Raw genomic sequence first — 20,067 nt, 5'->3', positions numbered from 1 at the left:
AAAATCAGCTTAGGATTTGTGCCATGTTCTTAAAATTCAGCAATATGGAGATTTGGTTTGGTGGTTAGTTAGGGATGTGTATCTCCTTGTTGTTGGTCTTCTGTAATAAGTGTCAGTGCTGCTCACTTTGGCATGAAGATGATGCTGACGAAGCTCACAAAGATCAGACTAGGGAAGAAGGGTTATGTGGCCAAGGATAAAAAGGCAAAGAACTCTCTCACAACTTCCTAGATGAAGTTGAGAAGAGACAGCACTGTGGCCTGTGAATATCTGTTCCAATATAATTGAAGTCCAATTTAAAAAAAAAAATAAGACAGTGCTAATGCCCACTGGCTAAAACCAGCAACAGGAGGTAAAACAGATTTGTAGGCCAAATAGGGCGAGGTTTTCACCAGTAGAAAGGCCATTCAACAATAAAACCATCTGCTCACAACACATCACAGAATAAATATATCAGCAATATGCCATTATTGTTCCATTTTTTGACACATTCCTCTTTGGTGTAAACTTGAAAGATTTCATTAAGCAAAACCGTGACAAATCCTGGATGTCAAATGGGATGACCAAGCAATGGCAAGAACAAAATCCACAAAAATCCCAAACCATGAATGCCAATAGCTAGACGCAACAATACTAATGCCCACCAAATTCTGTAGTCCAAACTCAAAGAAGATAATTGACCGAGGGGTACACCAAAGAAACACTTTTGTGACATCACCAAGGAGGTTATGCATTTTCTTATTTAGCATCCAACTTAACAACTGTGAAAAGTTAGCTGAAGATCCATAAGAACAGGAGGCAAGTATGCATAGAAGGAAGAAGCTGTTGTGATGAATCAGATTTGATATAAGGTGAGGTATAAAAAGGAGAGATAGAGAGAGATATGAGAGAGAACAGTCAGTATTTCTTTACTGCCCACAGGGACTAGACATAGAGGAGACAAACAAGGACAGGCAAAGGGATTAAGTCGATTATATTGATCCCAGTGTGTAATTGGTACTTATTTGGCACCGAAAGGATGAAAGGCAAAGTTGACCTTGGTGGAATATGAATTCCGAATGTAACAGCAGACGAAATACTGCTAAGCATTTCGCCCAGCGTGCTAACGATTCTGCCAGCCCACTGCCCTGAGAGAAGAGATCAATAATGACTTATGGGACAAGGGCCATCTCTGTAGCTGATTTTGTGGCTAAGGCTGCACCTCAAACCTTGGTGAACTCAGTCGAGAAAACTGGGAGCATCAATGGCAAAGAAGAAACCTTGAAAACATCTACAGAGAGAGAGAGAGAGAGAGAGAGAGAGGGAGAGAGAGAGGGAGAGAGAGAGAGAGAGGGAGGGAGAGAGAGAGGGAGAGAGAGAGAGAGGGAGGGAGAGAGAGAGAGAGAGAGAGAGAGAGAGAGAGAGAGATATGCCAAAATGCTGACAGAAAAGAAAAAAGAAAAAAGAAAAAGATGCAATGCAGTCATTTGAAAGACATTGGATATATTCCTCTATGTGTTATTGTATAATTGTTACAAACACTAGTAGACTGTTTAACATTTACAAGTTGAAAAACCAGTCTAAGCTTTTAGAAAAGTCGACTACTCAAATAAGTAAAAGAAAGAAAGAAACAAACAAATAACTAGCACACACGCTCAGCACTCCTTGCTCAATTCTTTTTTTAATTTTCCGCAATTACAGACAGGCTGCTGGAGGGAAGATGGAGGAGTTTCTGAATCCATGACGAAATGAGTGAAACTTGAGGAAGAGGAGAGAGGGAGAGAGAGAAAGAGAGAAGGAAAGAGAGTGATGAACAAACTGTAAATCCAACCAGTTCCATTAGTATACCACTAAGGAAGATTAAAGTTTGGGTGAACTAACTACTTTACACACTACTGCAGAAATTATGCAATTTTTATTTTCTTCATTTTAATCATCCGCCTTGTTGTTCCTCATGGCCTTTCAATATAGCATGCAATACAAACCACACTGACACATTGCTGCTGAGATATCACATGTATGCACGTAAACACACTGCCAAACATACCATCAACTCTGCACCACTTACACCCAAACTCAATTACATGCTCTTGCACCTTCTTCAGTTAACACACCCACCACAGCGTGGGTCTTTGATTAAGTAACAAAAACACTTTGTCCAATACATGTACCTGATGGAAATCTTCATGTAGTTGCCAGACAGTAAAAAAAATATAACAAACAAGTCTTTTGAATCACCCTCCAGTCTTAAAATGGGGATAAACTTTTTTGTTTCGAAAACCAATTTTGACAAAAAAAATCCTTCACTTTTCCCATTTGTATTTTGAAAATAGATGAGACGTTCATGGATAGAATGTCTTTGATCATAGACCTACTTGATCAGGACCAACCTGGGGCTCAACAAGAACAACATGTGGTCTAACTGCATTCTCAGACTGCCTTTCTGCATTTAATTATGAATCTTTTCAATGTAGGAGGTACTGACAAAACCAAGTGGTGGTGTTGTTCCTCATATTTCTTAGATTAGTGAATATAGTCCTACCCCTTTCACAGGAATAACGACAACAACAACAATAATAAATGCCCTGATGCACTACCGGCTTTCATGGCTCCTCATCTTAACTGATTGGAAGTGTTATCATGTACATTGTTTTGTCTTGGTATAAAAGATGGGCTACAGCAAATATTCTACTCAATACCACAGATTTGCTTGTCAGTTGTTTGACTGTAACCAGTTGAGCATGTCCCTTGGTGGCTGATGATATGTGCAGCTCTGATCATGAGCAGAAGTAGTGGGGGTGCATCATAGCTATGTGCTGAGTGGAATTCTTTGGAGTTTGGATAATTCACCTCTGGAGACATGGGTATTTCGTTCAATGTCTTTTCACAACCCTTATTCAGGGACCTTTTGAGCGGAATGGGCTATTCGACCTGAAGAAAATTCTAATTGGGTCCCACCTCCAAGGTCATGTGTTGTTAATCTTGATATGAGATCACCATGTCGCGTACATATGGTTGTGATGCATGTGCCTGATGTACCCTTATCAGAAGGGTAGTCATGATGGGTATACTGGGCTTTGTATATTTTACCCCAGTGTCACTTTGATGGCATGCACTGCTCTCACACTCAACAACAACAACAACAACAATAATGGTTTCAAATTTCACCACAAGGGAAGCAGTTTTGGGGGAGGGGATGAGTCAGTTACATCGCACCCTAGTGTTCAATGGATACTTATTTTATCAACCCCGAAAGGAATTTGAACTCAGAATGTAGCGATGGGTGAAATACCACTAAGCATTTCATCCAGCGTGCTAACGATTCTACCAGCTCATCACCTTAATAATAATCCTTTCTACTAAAGGTACAAGACCTGAAATTTGTTCATGTTAAAGTAAAATTTTGGTGAGAGTGGATGAAAGAATATTTAGTAATATTTAGGTGTTCCCCAGAAAGAAAGAAGAAAAAAATGCAAGCCATATATTCTATCTTGGAAGTGGAAGATCAGGTGATATTTTAGCAATAGCAATTAACTTTCTTGCATTGTAAAACAAACAAGTGCAGAAGTAGCTTCATTATGTATCTTTCTTTTTTTCTTTGGTAATATCAAATTCTTGGGTGCTCCTTTTACTGACACCTGTAGCCTGATGGTTATTAGTGAAAACTTATGTCATAGTCTCATATTTCTCTTCTTATCTCTATAGCTGATTATAAACGGCAGAATAATATAATTACGACAATAACTAGCTTAAAATATTAGGAGAACTTTGAAAAATTCTCCATTTCAACATTTTTTTTTAATATTATCCTAGCCATCCTCCACATATGTATGCTCAAAATATGAGCAGGGCAACAATAAGTGGCCTGCATACTTCCATCTGTGATTTGAATGTTTCACAAATACCATTGCGCATATACTGGATGTATTGTAATTGAGTATTTGACTGATCCTCCTTTGTTCTCACAATGGGCTTAGTCAAGTAATCTTGCATAAAGAGCAAATGAAAATGAGAAATGTTTTCTCCTGTAATTAAATGATTAAAAAATCCAAAGCAACAACCCTCCTCCCCTCACTTCATACATATTTTATTATCATTATCTGCAGACTATCTATTTCAGGATGAAGTACTTCAACAGCACATGAAGTTGTTCAAGAAGAATCTCCTTATATTTTATTGCATAAGTTATATTTTATCAAATACAATAGCAATGAGTTTTGAAAATAAATATTGAATTTTTGATTTTCGAAAGAATTGTTCAGAGAGTCAAATTTACTGAAACACTAATAAAAGGAATAATTACCTCAACATATACAGATAACAGAGACAGATTTAATGATGCAGGCAATTAGTCCAGGTTATCTGTCCAACCCCTTGTCAAACAATGAAGATTAATTCCTTTATAGAAGTGTGCTGTAACATACATCAACAATGGTTTTGGTTTTATAGCACTCATACTTACAGAGATGAATCTAACATGTGATGTTCATGCCTTTGTTAAGGTAATTAGTAAAATAAATATAGTAAACTTGGTTTCAACTGAATTAAAACCCGATCCCTAGATTAAAATAGCAGAAGACTAGCCACTCGTTTCCCTCCCTCTCTCTATTTATATATATGATGGCTGTCCACTCGTGACCGAGGAAGACCATTGCTGACCTTCAGGAACATTGTGCGCTCTAGGACTAACTTCTGCACTTGCGGCTCCACAGGTGGCTAATGAGTCATGCTCTTGACAAGCATACATGACTGCAAACGTTGCAAACTAAGCTTTCCTCATTCCCTACACCAGCAGTGCGCGTTCAAGCAAAATATGTGCTCTTTCAAAAGTGTCGACCCCCCACCTCCTTAACCTGCTTTCTCCATGTGTGGCAATGACAGGCATTGCTCTCCCAGTCAGTCTCCAGCATATTTAAGGACTTGATACAGTCCTTAAATTGAAGCCTTGGTTTCTGCCGGGGTCTCTTTCCATTCCTAAGTTCCCCATATAGCATCTGCTTAGGGATCCTGTTTTTCTTCATTCTAATAAGGTGTCCAGTCCAACGTAACCAGTACTTGTGCACCATCACCTCAATACTCAAGATATCAGTTGTCCTCAGGACTTGTGTACCTGGAGTTTTTAAGGTCCAGCCAACATTCAGAATGTGTCTGATATATATATATATATACAAAATATATAGTTTTAGGGAAAATAACCAAGTTTCAAGAACTCATCGATGAAAATCCATTATCACATATAGAAAAATTAACAATTAAAAGCACAATAAATGAGTATAATATAAAACAAAGTAAATATCATAAGATAAAGCTCAATTTAATTTTGATTTTTTATAAATTGATTTTAATTGAGTTTTTACCTGTAATTTTGGATTTTGTCCCTAATATTATATATATATATATATATATATATATATATATATATATATACACCAACAACAATTTCTTTTGATTAAATGTCTGAAATAAGATTAAAATCATAATTTGATGAACTAGTAACTTTCTCATTAGAGTGCTTATTTAAAATTTTTACAACTATGCTAGATTTCAAGCTCCATCACATGTCTTATTCCTAGACATGTAAACTTAAGATACCAGACTGGATTTGAACTAGAAACTTTTATTTATAAACTAAAGCTAGCAATGTCCTTATCCACTAAGTCACCGGTGCATATGTACATCCATGCACAGAAATGAATCCCCTTGATTTTAAGTCAATCTGGGATCATACACATACCACAGAATATGATACCAGATAATAGAGAGCAAAGTGGTTGAAACTTAGCAATAAGTACTGAGGTCAATAGCCTAGAGGACTGTAACCTTAATTTGCAATGACCTGGTTAAAGTTTTACAGGAGAGAGAGAGAGAGAACATAGTTGATTACACTGACCTGGTATGTTATAGGTGCTAGTTTTATTAACAAAACTGCATTTTCTGACAACACTGTGCTTGTTGGATGACAGTGCTGAGTTCAATTTCTTCTATGAGTAGAGTTGAGCTGAACAGCAGAATTCAATGTTAAGTATAGTTTAAACCATGAAAACAAACAAGCATCACAATAAATAATGGCTAAAGAAGTTGTGCTTGGCTCAAGACAGATTTAGTAGATGGATAAAAGATGTTGATAAATGCAAACATTAGCTTTGCCCATCTATTTGTTCATCTTTAGGCATGTTTCTCCATGTTAGTATAGATTAGATGAATATATTATTAAGCCATATGTCTTACAGTCTGATGCCTTTTGTGTTACTGTTACTTGCTTTTGAAGTAAGGGGTCTCTTAATTCACATGTCTTCAGAAGCACAGAACCAACAAACAATTTGTTGACAAAGTAAATGATAACTTCACTGTTTGTAGGTCAGTGGTTTTCATGTGAAATGCAAAGAATATAAACATTCACAGGTACACCACAAGTTTTATATAGTCTCTATCTAGCAAATTCACTGAAGGTTCTGTGCAGTGAGTCCGAATGTGAAACTATGCAGTTGGGAAGTGAACTTCTTCAACATTTCATCATTCCTGCACCTTTTCCCTTCAACATTATTTGTACATTTGTTAGCATTCTATGTTCCATTGAGAAATATGAACTAAAAACTACAATTAAAAAGGAAAGAAAGCAATTAAAGATTACAATGTGTTGATGGAGGTCCTAATATCAATCATTTCAACCATGGCAACAACTTTGCTACAGAGCAGCAAGATTAGGAACTTGTAAAAAGAGAGGTAAAGCTAGGAAATACAAGTCTCAGTTTATGACTGGTGCTTACTATATGAACCTTTCTTTGTGGGCCGAAAGGAGAGAGAGAGAGAGAGAGAGGGGGAGAGGGAGAGAGAGAGAGAGAGAGAGAGGGGGAGAGGGAGAGAGAGAGAGAGAGAGGGGAGAGGGAGAGAGAGAGATAGAGAGAGAGAGAGAGAGAGCACGCACATACAAGTGTTAGTGAATAAGTAATCTGTTCTGTTTTTTCTACCTTGCATTATCTGTTCAAAATCTAGACAAAAGAATATTATGATATTCCAAGAGAGTTAAGATAATTAGCACCAAATTTTGCAGAGTAAATGAGTACAGCCATATTATAAAATGCATTATGCCACACATGTACGTACATACACAAACACACTCACACATACTCATACAACATATCACCACACACAACCATACCTCTATATGACTCATTGTTATTTTGCAACCAATACCCTCACTTGTAAAATGGATAAGGGTTGGCAATCAGAAGAGCATCCAGCCATTAAAATATTGTCTTAAATAAATATCTGTTTAACCTATGTCAGTATATAAAAACAAAAGTAAAGTGAATGTACAAACACACACAATGAATACCTGGAAAATCGTGTCACGGTCACATATAAAACTTTAACTAGTAAGTCAAATATATGCACACACATTATTTATTACCTGAATGACAAAGTGGCTATGGTTGTCATCCATCAATATTATCAGAATCCACCCTCACCATCACTCACCACAAGCATGGAAGAGCCCACACGATTGAGGAAAATCTCAATCTAGCATCATACAGAGATATGTATTTTAAAAGAGTGATGAATATGAAGATGATGACATTGGCAACATGACAATAACAAATGATAACAAAGTAGCAGTGATGACTGTACTGTATTTTAATTACTGTGACAACTACTATCTCCACATCAAATGAGGCTTAAGTAGTTGATTAGACTAAAAGAAAACAATAAGAAGTTTGGCAGCAAGTTAGATATAAAATATAAATTGATGAAAAATAAAGCTAGTTGGAAGAAGAGTGAGCAAAATACAAAACTAATGAAAATGAAAATAATAGAAGGAAAATATAATTAGGAGATGAGAAAGATTAGTAAATAGAATTAAATGAAATACATGGTTGCTTGCATGTGCATGCACATGCAAGTGTGTGTGTGTGTGTAATATGAGATAATGTTACACATTAACTCTTATTCAGCAACATTTCCAAAACACACACATACACACACAAACAAAAAAAGCTCTCCTCCACCAAAAATTAGAAGAAATTGTGTAAAACCTTATCATGCATAACATACACCTTAAATTATTTAAGTTCAAAACATAAATTTCCTATCCAACTCCTAGTGTAGATTATTAATAAAACCGACCATAAACAGATTGGGTTTAGTTAGCAAGCATATACTCGACATGATTAATCTGAAGATTACAAATGCTATGAAAAGTGCCTTGCAGCTCTTTTGTGTTCATCTCATTATCTCCAATGCTCATCACATTACCAAGTGGCTCAACAGTATAGAAAACAAGACATTCAATACAAAGGATTTCTACCCCTTTGTATTGAAATGTCTTTTCTTGGAATTCAGAAAACATTAGTGTTATCAGCAATGATACCAAAGTTATGCCTCTTACTGATCCACTATTTCATGCCCTTAGGGAAAGCTTTGACAGAGTGAAAATTTCTAGGACAGTTATTTATCTTAGACACCCTCAGCAAACTAGTCCCCATGGCTCTGGTTTGTACAAAGATGAATTTTAGCAGTTTCTGCACAGCCAAGGTATGCACAAATTTAGAAAACCTCTAAAAGGCATATTTATGGAATACAATTTAGACATAACCATTTGCAGAAATCTAAGAATAGCTAAAATTTTCAGACATCACACAAGACAAGGAAACTATATAGATACACAAACCCCTCTCAACTACAATTAATAACCCTATAAATGACCTAAGTAAAAGAGTTTTCAATTGATACTCTGACAGAAATATATTCAATTGTGCTACAAATCTGTAAAAGCGGGACAAGGAACAGAACTCAGAAATAAAACAATATATCTGAACAGAGTGAGTGTAGTTTAGGCATTTTTAAGGCATTGTGTAAGAGAAAGAGTGATTAAATGTAAATGCCTTGAGGAAGTATATGAAACTAGAGGTATGGAACCTACATGTGAACTGATAAGAAACTAAAACCAAAGTTTGATGAGACATGTAGGTCTGCCATGGTATTAGCTAATACAGTAAAAGACCAAAATAAGGTACATTTGGTTGTTTTGAACAGAAGAGACCTTTCCTTAATCTTTTATGAAAATATTTGTTTGGAATAGCAGACTGTTACTTCCTATAGAAACCTGACATTATTTTTTTGCATTCAATGTAAAAACTTATATAAGTGTACACAAAAATTTCTCTTTATAATATGCAGGTATTCCTCAACTTATATCAGTAATTGATTGTAAGATATGCAATATAACTCGAAAAACAATGTAACGTAAAAATATTTGGAAAACTTATTAGCTGATATTTGTTTTAATAAATGGTTTGTACATATATTTCCATATGAATTTTGTTTCATTTTCCACTTCAGAATTGACCTTTTTTTAAATTTTTATTTTTATTATTAAAGATTTATGTTTTTAAATATCTTTGCTGAGACTGACATAGAGTCAGATAAATTGACTGCAGTTGAGGTTTATTTTTTCCGTTAATTTTTTAAATGTAAAGTTGAAAAACCTCTAACTCAAAATGATGTAAATTGAGGTATGCTTGTATTTACAACTTCATCTTCTCTCTCCCCAAACTGCTCATTAGCATATAATGGAGATCACATGATTCTACACAGAAACAACCAACACGCAACACAAGTGCTATCATTTGTTGAGTTATCACTATCCACTGGAGTTTGGATACAAATGCCCATATGGAACTATATGAAACCAGAGACATGAAACTTTATACAATAGTTCCCACACATTATGCAACTGAATATATGAGAATTAACGAATCAAAGTGTTTTGTGTGAGAATGAGAATCTGAATGGATGTGTGAAATGAGGAATAATAAAATAGCTTCATGACATGCATAAAAACAGAGGTGTTGAAAAAAACAAAAACAAAAAAGCAACAAACAAACAAACAGAAAATGAACCACCAAAGTAGTAATAGTAGCAGCATTAGTAATAGTAATAAGTGCTGAAAAATAAAATGTGAACAACAAGAAAGAGAAATTAAATATTTATCATGTCAAATTAAAGCTGTCACAATGTTGTGAAAATACTCCTCTCTCTTCCTGTCTGTTTGTCTGTCTGTCTCTCTTTCTCTCTCTCAAATGTACACAAACTCATCAACTTGGCATAAATAAGATAATCGTGATATTGAAAACTCATGGTGAATTTTTATTTTTCCTTCCACACTAAACACAAAATATTTCTTTCTTACTCATCATACACACACTCCTATTTAGATAGAAAGAAAACTAATAATAATATTAATAATAATAATAATAAAAATACATTTTTAAAATTAGAGCAATTTGTATCAATTGGCAACCATAGCAAAAACGGCGTCAAAATGGCGACTATCGTTTGGACAATGAGACATTCACTGATTATGTTACATAACAGTTTTGTACTACTTTGTGGATGAACTGAGCAAAGTATTCAAGCTTTTTTTATGCTCTTAATACTCTGAGTTTTTAACTATTCACTCTCTTTTAACATTCTCCTTATACTCTCCCATTTTGCCCCAGGATGTAATTGGTGCATGAAACACCAGAAGACAGGTTAATAAAACAACCTATCCTCTGAATCAATTCTTCTGCTGACAATGACAACAACTATCATAGTCATAGACTCCTGGAGACGGCTATGAAGTATCTTTAGGGGATTTCAGGAAACAGTACACACTAGAGTGGTGCTATGTTACTAATGTATTTCTAATGGCTCATAGCAGGAACTCAACACAAGCTGCTAGTAGCTGATGCTGCCTGCATACAGCTAAGTAGTTTGGGCCAGGAACTTAACTCTTTGTGGAATATTTCTTAACAAATATATACAACCTATATCTTTTGATTAATTTCTATCCTTTTGTAACCATATTCCTGTTGAAATACACTTCTTTTGTTTCTGCTGATTTTGGATGATGATGAAGAATCTAGTAAAATAACTGAAATTATAAAACTGGAGTTTGAATCATAAATAAACATGAAATTTTGACAGATATTTTAAACTTAGGTTACTTCAAAACAGGAAGCTTGTACCACAGAACCAAGGGTAGTCTTGGACGGGTTGGTGTCAGAAAGGTGAAAAGTAACTAAGAAGTTTAAAAATATTTAGGAAAATACCTTTATATTCATTAACCCTTTTGATGCCAACCCATTTGAAACTGTCTCTGGCTCTGTAGTACAAATGTCTTGTTTCCATAAGTTTTGAATTAAAATCTTCCACAAAACGTTAGTTACAATTTATGTTCCTAACACCAGCTTAATGATAACTAAGTAATTTTGCTAAATTCTTTGTTATATTTAAAATTAATTGAAAGAAACACAAAGCACCTCAAAATAAATACAGTAACAAAAGGGTTAATTGGTATATAAAGCTGATGTTTGGAATTCAACTTACGGAATTCTTAAAATATAGACTTTTTACCAACTAAACTCTCATATTATTTGTTATAAGATTAGGGCTCCAACTTCAGTTGATTATGAGTAATTTTAGCTGAACTGGTAATGTATATCAAGAGAGGTCAAAGGTGGGATAGCATTGAAAGAGTTAAGTTACTTGGTAACATACATGATGCAACACCAATGATGGGAAATGAACCCTCAATCTATGATGCAACAAAAGGAACACACTATTAACCCCATTTTCAGCTCTTGCTATCACCAATCACACCATTAAGAGTTTTATAGCTATAGCATATTGAACTTTGAACAAGAGATGATAAAGAAAAAGAAGTTGTAGTTTTTTCTCATCTTTCCAGAAATGTTTGCAATGTTAGTGAAGTTATTTCCAATGGGAATTGAGAAAATTGCCTTAACTCTTTAGCATTTAATCTGGCCATATCTGGCCCAAAATATTGTACTTCTTTTATATTCAGACCAGACAGATCTGGCCTCTCACATGTATCCTGCACTGTCATTCTAAAAATGCACAATCACATCATCAAAATCTAAAAGCTACAAGATAACGAATGATAAATTTAAAACATTCATCATTTACCATCTACTGTCCATGCTGGCATGGGTTGGATGATTTGACCAGGGTGGGTAAGCTGAAGGACAGCACCAAACTCCAGCTTGATTTGACATGGTTTCTCCAGCTAACTGCCCATCCTCATGCCAACCACTCCAAGAGTGTAATGGCTGCTTTTATGTGCCACCAGCACGAGTGCCAGTCATGAGACACCAGTATCTGCCACAACTATGATTTCACTTGGCTTGATGGGTCTTCTTCTCAAGCATAGCCAAAGGTCTTGGTCAGTTGTCATTGCCTCCATGAGGCCCAGTGCTTGAAAGGTGCTTTTTACATGCCACCAGCGCAGGTGCTAACTACACGACACCGGCATTGGCCACACTGCCTCCATGAATAAATAAGCATTCCATTTGACACAATAACCTGAATGCTAAAGGGTTAATGTCTTCTTATGTGCAAATTTCCATATTTACTGGGAAGGACAGTTTAAGGAGCAATATTTACATCATTCAGAAGGATAAGAAATAAAACCTGCAATAAAGAATCACATTCATGTCTGACAGTAACTTAACAACAGTAATATTCTTTTAAAACCATACTGCCTGCCTAGTTATGCACCTGCATAATTTTGAAGAAAATCATATTTTCCCTAAAGTCAAACCCATACTGAGAAATGAAATTTTGCCAATTACAGATATCTCCTCCGCCCACAAAACACTCCAAACCAAACCAAAATCCATAGTCACCAAAATAAGTCTATGTTAGATTGGCCCATTAGTATTTGTGTCCAGCATCCCTTTACTCCACCCATCTGTCATAGAATTAGTTTTGAGGAACACATCCCAACTTGATCTCTTCAGGATATTTGACTGCTACTGCCACTGCTGCTACTTTCATTTGCTGAAATACTATCCAACATTTTATTATGTCCTTCAAACTTTTTGGATATATTCCCTCCAAACTGTATTTTTATTCTTTTATTAGATTCAGATACTGAAGTACAATTAAGATGGGTTAGCACCCCTATGATTTCACATAAAAGAAAAAAAAAAAAAAAGAAAAAGCTACAAACTTAGTAATAGCAACATGTATTTCAATGATTTTCAAAATGTAGGGGGTAAAAAAAACCCACACACTTTGAACTTGATATTTTAATTTAAAATAGTTTACTTGCAAAATTTTAAGAGAAACCAAACTATCAGCTATTTTCATGAGTAAAAATTTACTCTTGTTTATTTTGATTCAGGTGCTCCACATAAGGGTGGAGGTGAAATACAAGGCAAAATATACAAGATGAAACCAGGAAACTATATGATACTTGTTAATAACTTGTGATATTTAAAGGAAAATTAATTTGTACATACTTCATAAGCCCAGGTGTGACTGTGTGGCACCTTGAGCAAGTATCTTTAACTACAAGCTCAGGGCTGAGCAAAGCCTTGAGATTGGATTTGGTAGATGGAAACTGAAAGGCTGTCAAACATGCATGCATAGCTGTAAATGTGTCTATGAAATATGGAGTTAATTTTTCTTAAAATAGTACAGGAGTTATTAACCAGTATTATATAGTTTCCTAGTTTCATCTTTTATTCATTTCCAGCATGACTGGTGATGAGGAAATACCAACTTGCTTGGAAACTGATGATGGTTGGCAATAGTAAGGGCATCCTGCTGTAGAATACCTGCTTCAATAAACCCCTGACCGATGTAAGCATGAAAAAGTGAATAATAAAATGATGATTCCATTGACTTTACCTGTACTCACTAGTGATTAGAATAGTTTTGAGACAAAAATTCAATAAAGGATGTATGTAAAGAATAGTTTTGAGACAAAAATTCAATAATGGATCTATGTAAGAACCTTTTGTAAAGTTGTATTCCAAACAACCCTTTGATATAGTAATAAATACAATAAGTTAAAATTGTTTTAGAAAACCAGTGTAAATTCATAATTGCTTCTCCTCTACTACCATGTCTCCCCTGCCCTATGTCTACCCCATCATATTCTCTGTAGCCAGTCATCTCTTCTCCTCCACCTTCCTTCTAACTCATGTATTACTGCTCACTCCCTAACCATATCAAATTTCCAGTAGTCACCTACCCCATTTAGCCCCCCACAAAACATGTTCAACACCTCACACATTCTTTATCTCTAACCAACTCTCATATTCCCATACAAGCTCAACCTACCTACACTCCTTCAACCCCCCCCCCCCTTGTCACTCAATTTAGTCACCTCCTACCTAGATGCTCCATCCTGGCACCACACCACTTCTATTTTATCTCTTACCAGCTCCACCCAAGTAACTCCAACTCTCTCTTCTGTAATGTAACTGAGTAGCTTGTCTACAGCAAGAAACCTGTTCAATTCTGGACCCATCTCTCTCACTTTAACATCTTATACCATAGCAGAAAATCACAGCTCTGTGCAGCCCTGTTTAGTCACAGGAGAACTTAGCTTTGCAGGGTGACTTCACTAATGCTGGTGTCACAAAAAAAGCACCTACTACAATCTTGTAAAGTGTTGGCATTAAGAAGGGCATCTAACTGTAGGCATCATACCAAAAGTAAACTCTGGAGCACAATGCAGTTTTTAAACTCTTTGGGATCCTGTCGAACTGTCTAACTCATGCCAGCACAGAAGATGGATGTTAAATGATTATAATGATGACGACACACTTCACATGCAATGTTAAAAAAACTACCAATATGTTTTGCATGTGGAGTTAAAAGTTACTAGTGCACTTTATAAGTAAAGAAAAAAAAATTTGAAAAATATAAAAACTATTGCTTACCTTGTTTATTGTGAATAACATGTTTTTCAAGAATTACTGTGGATTTTCTAAAACCTTAAATTATAGTTTTAAAAATCCACAATGCATCTAGTTACCCCTGCAGAGCACTGTCTGAAAACCACTGCTCCAAGTCTAAACTAACCACACTATACTAATATCTTCATAGTTAACAGAAAAAAATTCTATATAGATTTATAAAGCAAAATAACAAATGGCTATTTAATACTATATGCACCAAAAAAAGGTTCTGATGAAATCTTTAAAGCTGAAAACAATCAAGAAATGGCATTTTAATAGTTCTTTATTTATGAATTATTGCGTTTCATTCAACCTTACAATGGTCAGTAGCAACAGGTGCTAATTAAGTGGACCTGAGATTTATTTAATATATATACATTCTGGCTTTCATGCCTCAACATATTTTGCTGAAAGCTTTCAAGAAACTGAATTTCCATCAAACAGTTTTCATTAAAAATCAAATCACAGAACAGCAAACAAATATTCAAAGCAATAGCTAAAGTTATTTTGATGATGGTCATCTGCAACAAGTTCAGCTGATTCTTTTTTTTGAGGTTAAAGGTTAATAAACACGCTGGAGAAAAAGTGAAAAGAAGAATGAAAGAAAGAAAGAAGCAATTCATGATATTGTAAATCAGACACTGAATATCTTTAAAGTGTCAAGCTTGTATTTTCTGAAAACCATATAAATGAATACGAAGATGTGTAAATGTAAATTCAAGTGAATATTTAGAGACACACATACATTCACACACACATTTAAATATGGTATATGCATAAAGGCAATGCAACATTGATTGTGAATACAATATATATTTTAATTTTACCAAGTATATTCAATCAGCTTCACTGACATAACCATAAGAAGTTTAAAAAAATCTTCTGGGCTAAATTGACTAGAATCTCAATTAGGTTAAAAAAAAAAAAAAAAAAAAAAAAAAAAAAACGGTACATGAAGAGAAGTGATGTGTAACATTGATGAAGGATCCATTCAAAATTTTGTATATTTCTTCTCTTCATGGAATATATACTATTGTACCCTTTTCTGTTTCACTGAAATGCTTAATAGACTATGAAGGAATCAAATGTGAAATGCATGGGAAATTAGAGGAAATAGTGTATGGCTGTGACAAATCAGTGTCTTTGTGGTTTTAGGTTAAAAAAAGGGTTTCATTACTTTCCAGACTGAATTCGATTTAGATATGAGGTTTAAAGTGTCAGGGTCATGCTAAAAGAGGTAATATATATGTCTAATATAAGACAAAAAATTTGTAGCACAAGCCACAAGAATCAAAGCTAATGTTTGCTGTAAACTGTACAGCCATTGCCAACAAATGCACCAAACAACATCGCAAGTTGAACCCCACAAAAGTCTTAAACTAACACACTGGGATTCCAAATACCAAGAGCTTGTTAATAGAGACCTCAGTCCATACAGTATCAAGGCATGGCATGTAATATATATTTCTTTCATGTATTTATCAAATACATGTAGAAGGTAGGAACAAGGCCCAAAATTTTTGGGGAGGGAGCCAGTCGATTAGATCGACCCTAGCACGCAACTGGTACTTAATTTATCGACCCTGGAAGGATGAAAGGCAAAGTCAACTTCGGCAGAATTTGAACTCAGAACGTAAAGACAGACGAAATACCGCTAAGCATTTTGCCCTGCGTGCTAATAGTGTATTTTTAGTGTCGGTTGTTGTAGGATTTTCGAGCGAGATCGTTGCTGGTGCCCCTGGACTGGCTCTTGTGCAGGTGACACATGAGGTTTTTTGAGCGAGATGAGCATGGCCGTTGCCAGTACCACCTGACTGGCCTTCGTGCGGGTGACACGTAAAAGCACCCACTACACTCTCTGAGTGGTTGGCGTGAGGAAGGGCATCCAGCTGTAGAAACACTGCCAAATCAGATTGGAGCCTGGTGTAGCCATCTGGTTTCACCAGTCCTCAGTCAAATCGTCCAACCCATGCTAGCATGGAAAGCGGACGTTAAACGACGACGACGACGAGGAGTGATGTTTGAGTGGATATTCTTTATCAACCAGGTAGGACAAGGCAAATGAAGTCATGTTGTGAATCTTACATACCTGGAGGCACATCATAGCAGGTGTACTAATAAGATTTAAATCAGTGTTTCTCAACCATTTTTTTTCACTTATTGACTTGTTGGATTTCTATTTTACTCAGATGGACCCTTCTGGCCATTTGATGTTAAAAAAAAAATCCTATTGTATTTTTATAAATAAATATTATTAGGAATTGTATAAAAAAAGATGTTAAAATATTTTGTGTATTGTAGAAGTATAACCAATTTATTGCACATAAATTTTAACAACAAAATCTTACATGGACCCCCACCCCAAGGGCATGTGGACCCCAGTTGAGAACCAGTGATTTAAACTATCATAGTTTGGTGTAATGTGTGTTGCATAGAATCCTAAATTAACATAATAGCAGAAGACAAATGGAGGATAAGTAATTCATAGGGTATTACTCAAATATGAAAAATGCAATAACCCTTTAACATTCAAACCACCCAATTGCAGCCAAAATAATTCCCCTTTATTTGTTTAAACTGGCTGTATTCAACATTTCTATGAAATCAATAAATAAACAAATGAATCATGTAATTGAATCCTTGTAGCTTTGAGATAATATGACATAAAGTCTTTCTTGCCTTTATTCAAGTATAAATACTGTGAAATTTTTGAGATCACATACTTTTTTCAACATTTGAAGTGGTATCAGCAAGCAGCAATTCTGATTTTTACGACATCGAGGATTCCAGTTGATCCGATCAACGGAACAACCTGCTCGTGAAATTAACATGCAAGTGGCTGAGCACTCCACAGACAAGTGTACCCTTAACGTAGTTCTCGGGGATATTCAGTGTGACACAGTGTGACAAGGCTGACCCTTTGAATTACAGGCACAACAGAAACAGGAAGTAAGAGTGAGAGAAAGTGGAAGGCCTGATCAACTATAGAAGCCAACCAATACTGCAGAAATATGAGTTTTTTTTTACTACAGTTTCCTAGATTGTGGAACAACTGGAACCCAAATATAAAGTAAGGTAACCCATATATATCTAGTATCATCTTAGTATTTACAACCTGACTCTGCTAAATTCTCCAGCAGGAATGAACCCAACTATGATTCCCTATATAAAGTGCATCCAACTATTGATTTACCGTCTGAAAAGTATAAAACTGTATATGAGCTGGGGGAAAATCTCAATGTAGAAGAGTCCATGATAGTGTATAAGGGTAGAGCACATTTTTCGCAACATATACCTGTTAAACCCATTAAACAGGGCTTCAAGACATGGGAGGTATGTGCATCAGACAGGGTATTTGTGCTAATTTTGATATCTACACTGGGAAAAAATATAATGGAAACAGACCAGATGGATTGAGGTATGAAACCTTGTTTGAGTTCATGTCATAAAATGCCCTTTGTAAAGGGTGATTTGGATAATTCTATGACAAAAATATGGCATAATTATATTTTCTAGTTTGAGAGAATTACAATTATATATTCCTTTCATTTTATTACAAAATAACATGTGAAGATGAGAAAAACATAATAATTTTTAGAATGTTACACACCTGTATTCACCTATGTCTCACTTGTTAATGAACGTTTTTATTAGATACATTCTGTTGAGTAAATGTACTCATTACATTGTATAAAAAGATCACTGCCAATAGTATATTGACTAGTAAAAGAGTTTTGTACTTTATTTTCAATGAAAATGATTGAATGAAATATAGTGAAAGAATAAAATCTTCTACTGATTATACTTGTATTTTAATTCAAATTAATGTACTTGATCTCACAAAGTGGTAAAATTGTTGGAGATTGACATCTGGGATAATTTTAGTAACAAATCAAACAGGTAAGATACACTAAAAGTTTCAATTTTAGTATTTATCCATAAAGTTATTGTTAATTAATTTTAATTGCCCATAGAAGTCAAATTTAACCAAAAAGATCAGTACTGATAAAATTTCAATTCTGTATGTAAAAAAAATCAACAAAATTAGAAAGAAATATTGTGGACATCTCTCTTGAACCTGATTAATTCAAAATAATACAAACAAATAAGTATTATGCTTGACAGATTAATCTGTATGTTAAAGGGTTAAAGCATATGTAAATATGTGAGGCCTCATCTATTATCACAAATTTCATGTGGAGTCCTTCATCCAGAAATATACATTTCTTTTATTAGCCACACAGGGCTTTACACAGAGGGGACAAATACAATGTAGAGCTTTTCTTTTTGGGAGGGGGAAGGAGAAAAAAAAAGGGGGTCGATCAAAATGGATCATAGGAAAGAAAAAAAAAAGCGATCAATAGGGATTGTGTATCACAGCAATGTTCTTGTGTAAAAGGGGGGACAGTTTAGGTTTAGCCGTGGAAAGAAAAGCCTACGGAAAAGACCACGGTAACCTTGGCCAATATTGTGATTGTCATTGAAGAAACCATAAAAGTAAGTGACTCTCTCTTGCCTTATTTTTTTTTTTTAGCTTCTTAAATGCCATCCAGATTTACTTCTATCTTTATTAACTCTGGTAAAATGAAGTGTAAACATCTAATGATGGCATCATGAGTGGTGGAGCAAGAGTTAAACACCAAGAAAGCTGAAGCAACAGTTACAGTGATTTCTATTAATCTCTGGCTGAACCCATTCTTACCTCACCTTGTTAATGCCTTTAGGTAACAGATAAAACATCACAACATCCAATTCTTTATATATATATATATATATATATATATATATATATAGTCCACAGACGAGATCCAGAGATTTTCAGTATATAAGACACTTAGGAGTGCTTAAAAAGATTCAAACTTGGACTCTGAAGTCTTTACAGGAGATCGATTCCACAGGGTAAAGAACGGTTACAAGAGGGATCAAGTTGAGCAGATATAGAGGCAATCATATGGATAAACAAATTAGATATATTAAATATATAATAGTCTGGGCATGAAACACAAAATATGTATACATGTATACATGAAAAACGACAGAAAGCAAAAGATGAAGACTTTCAGACAATGAATGTTATAATTCCAACAGCTGTTTCTGGGGGCTTGGAAATCCACAATAATGTTGGTAGATGTAGTTCATCTCAATATGCGGCCCTAATGGATGCAATCAACATAGGAGAAGATGAGCCTCAATCATCAGGGTAGAGAAGATCTTACAGTTCAGATCTTAATGCAAAGGAATTCAAAGAAACAGCTGTTGGACTTATAACACCTTTCTTCCACCCCTTTAATTTTCTCTGTCATATGTAAATTGGATCTATTAATATAAATAT

General features: G+C 35.1%; 1 protein-coding gene across 3 annotated transcripts in view; it reads right to left on the bottom strand.

The window, feature by feature from the left end:
- LOC106880317 (histone acetyltransferase type B catalytic subunit) overlaps positions 1-20,067 on the bottom strand; it is a 180,190-nt gene that overhangs the window by 74,242 nt on the left and 85,881 nt on the right. The gene's annotated exons all lie outside the window — the stretch shown is intronic.

Source organism: Octopus bimaculoides, chromosome 3 (assembly GCF_046866305.1).
Source record: "Octopus bimaculoides isolate indiv1 chromosome 3, ASM4686630v1, whole genome shotgun sequence".
In the NCBI taxonomy this organism is placed as follows: Eukaryota; Metazoa; Mollusca; class Cephalopoda; order Octopoda; family Octopodidae; genus Octopus; species Octopus bimaculoides.
Note: the sequence above shows the minus strand (reverse complement) of the source record. Positions and strands in the feature narration are given on the sequence as shown.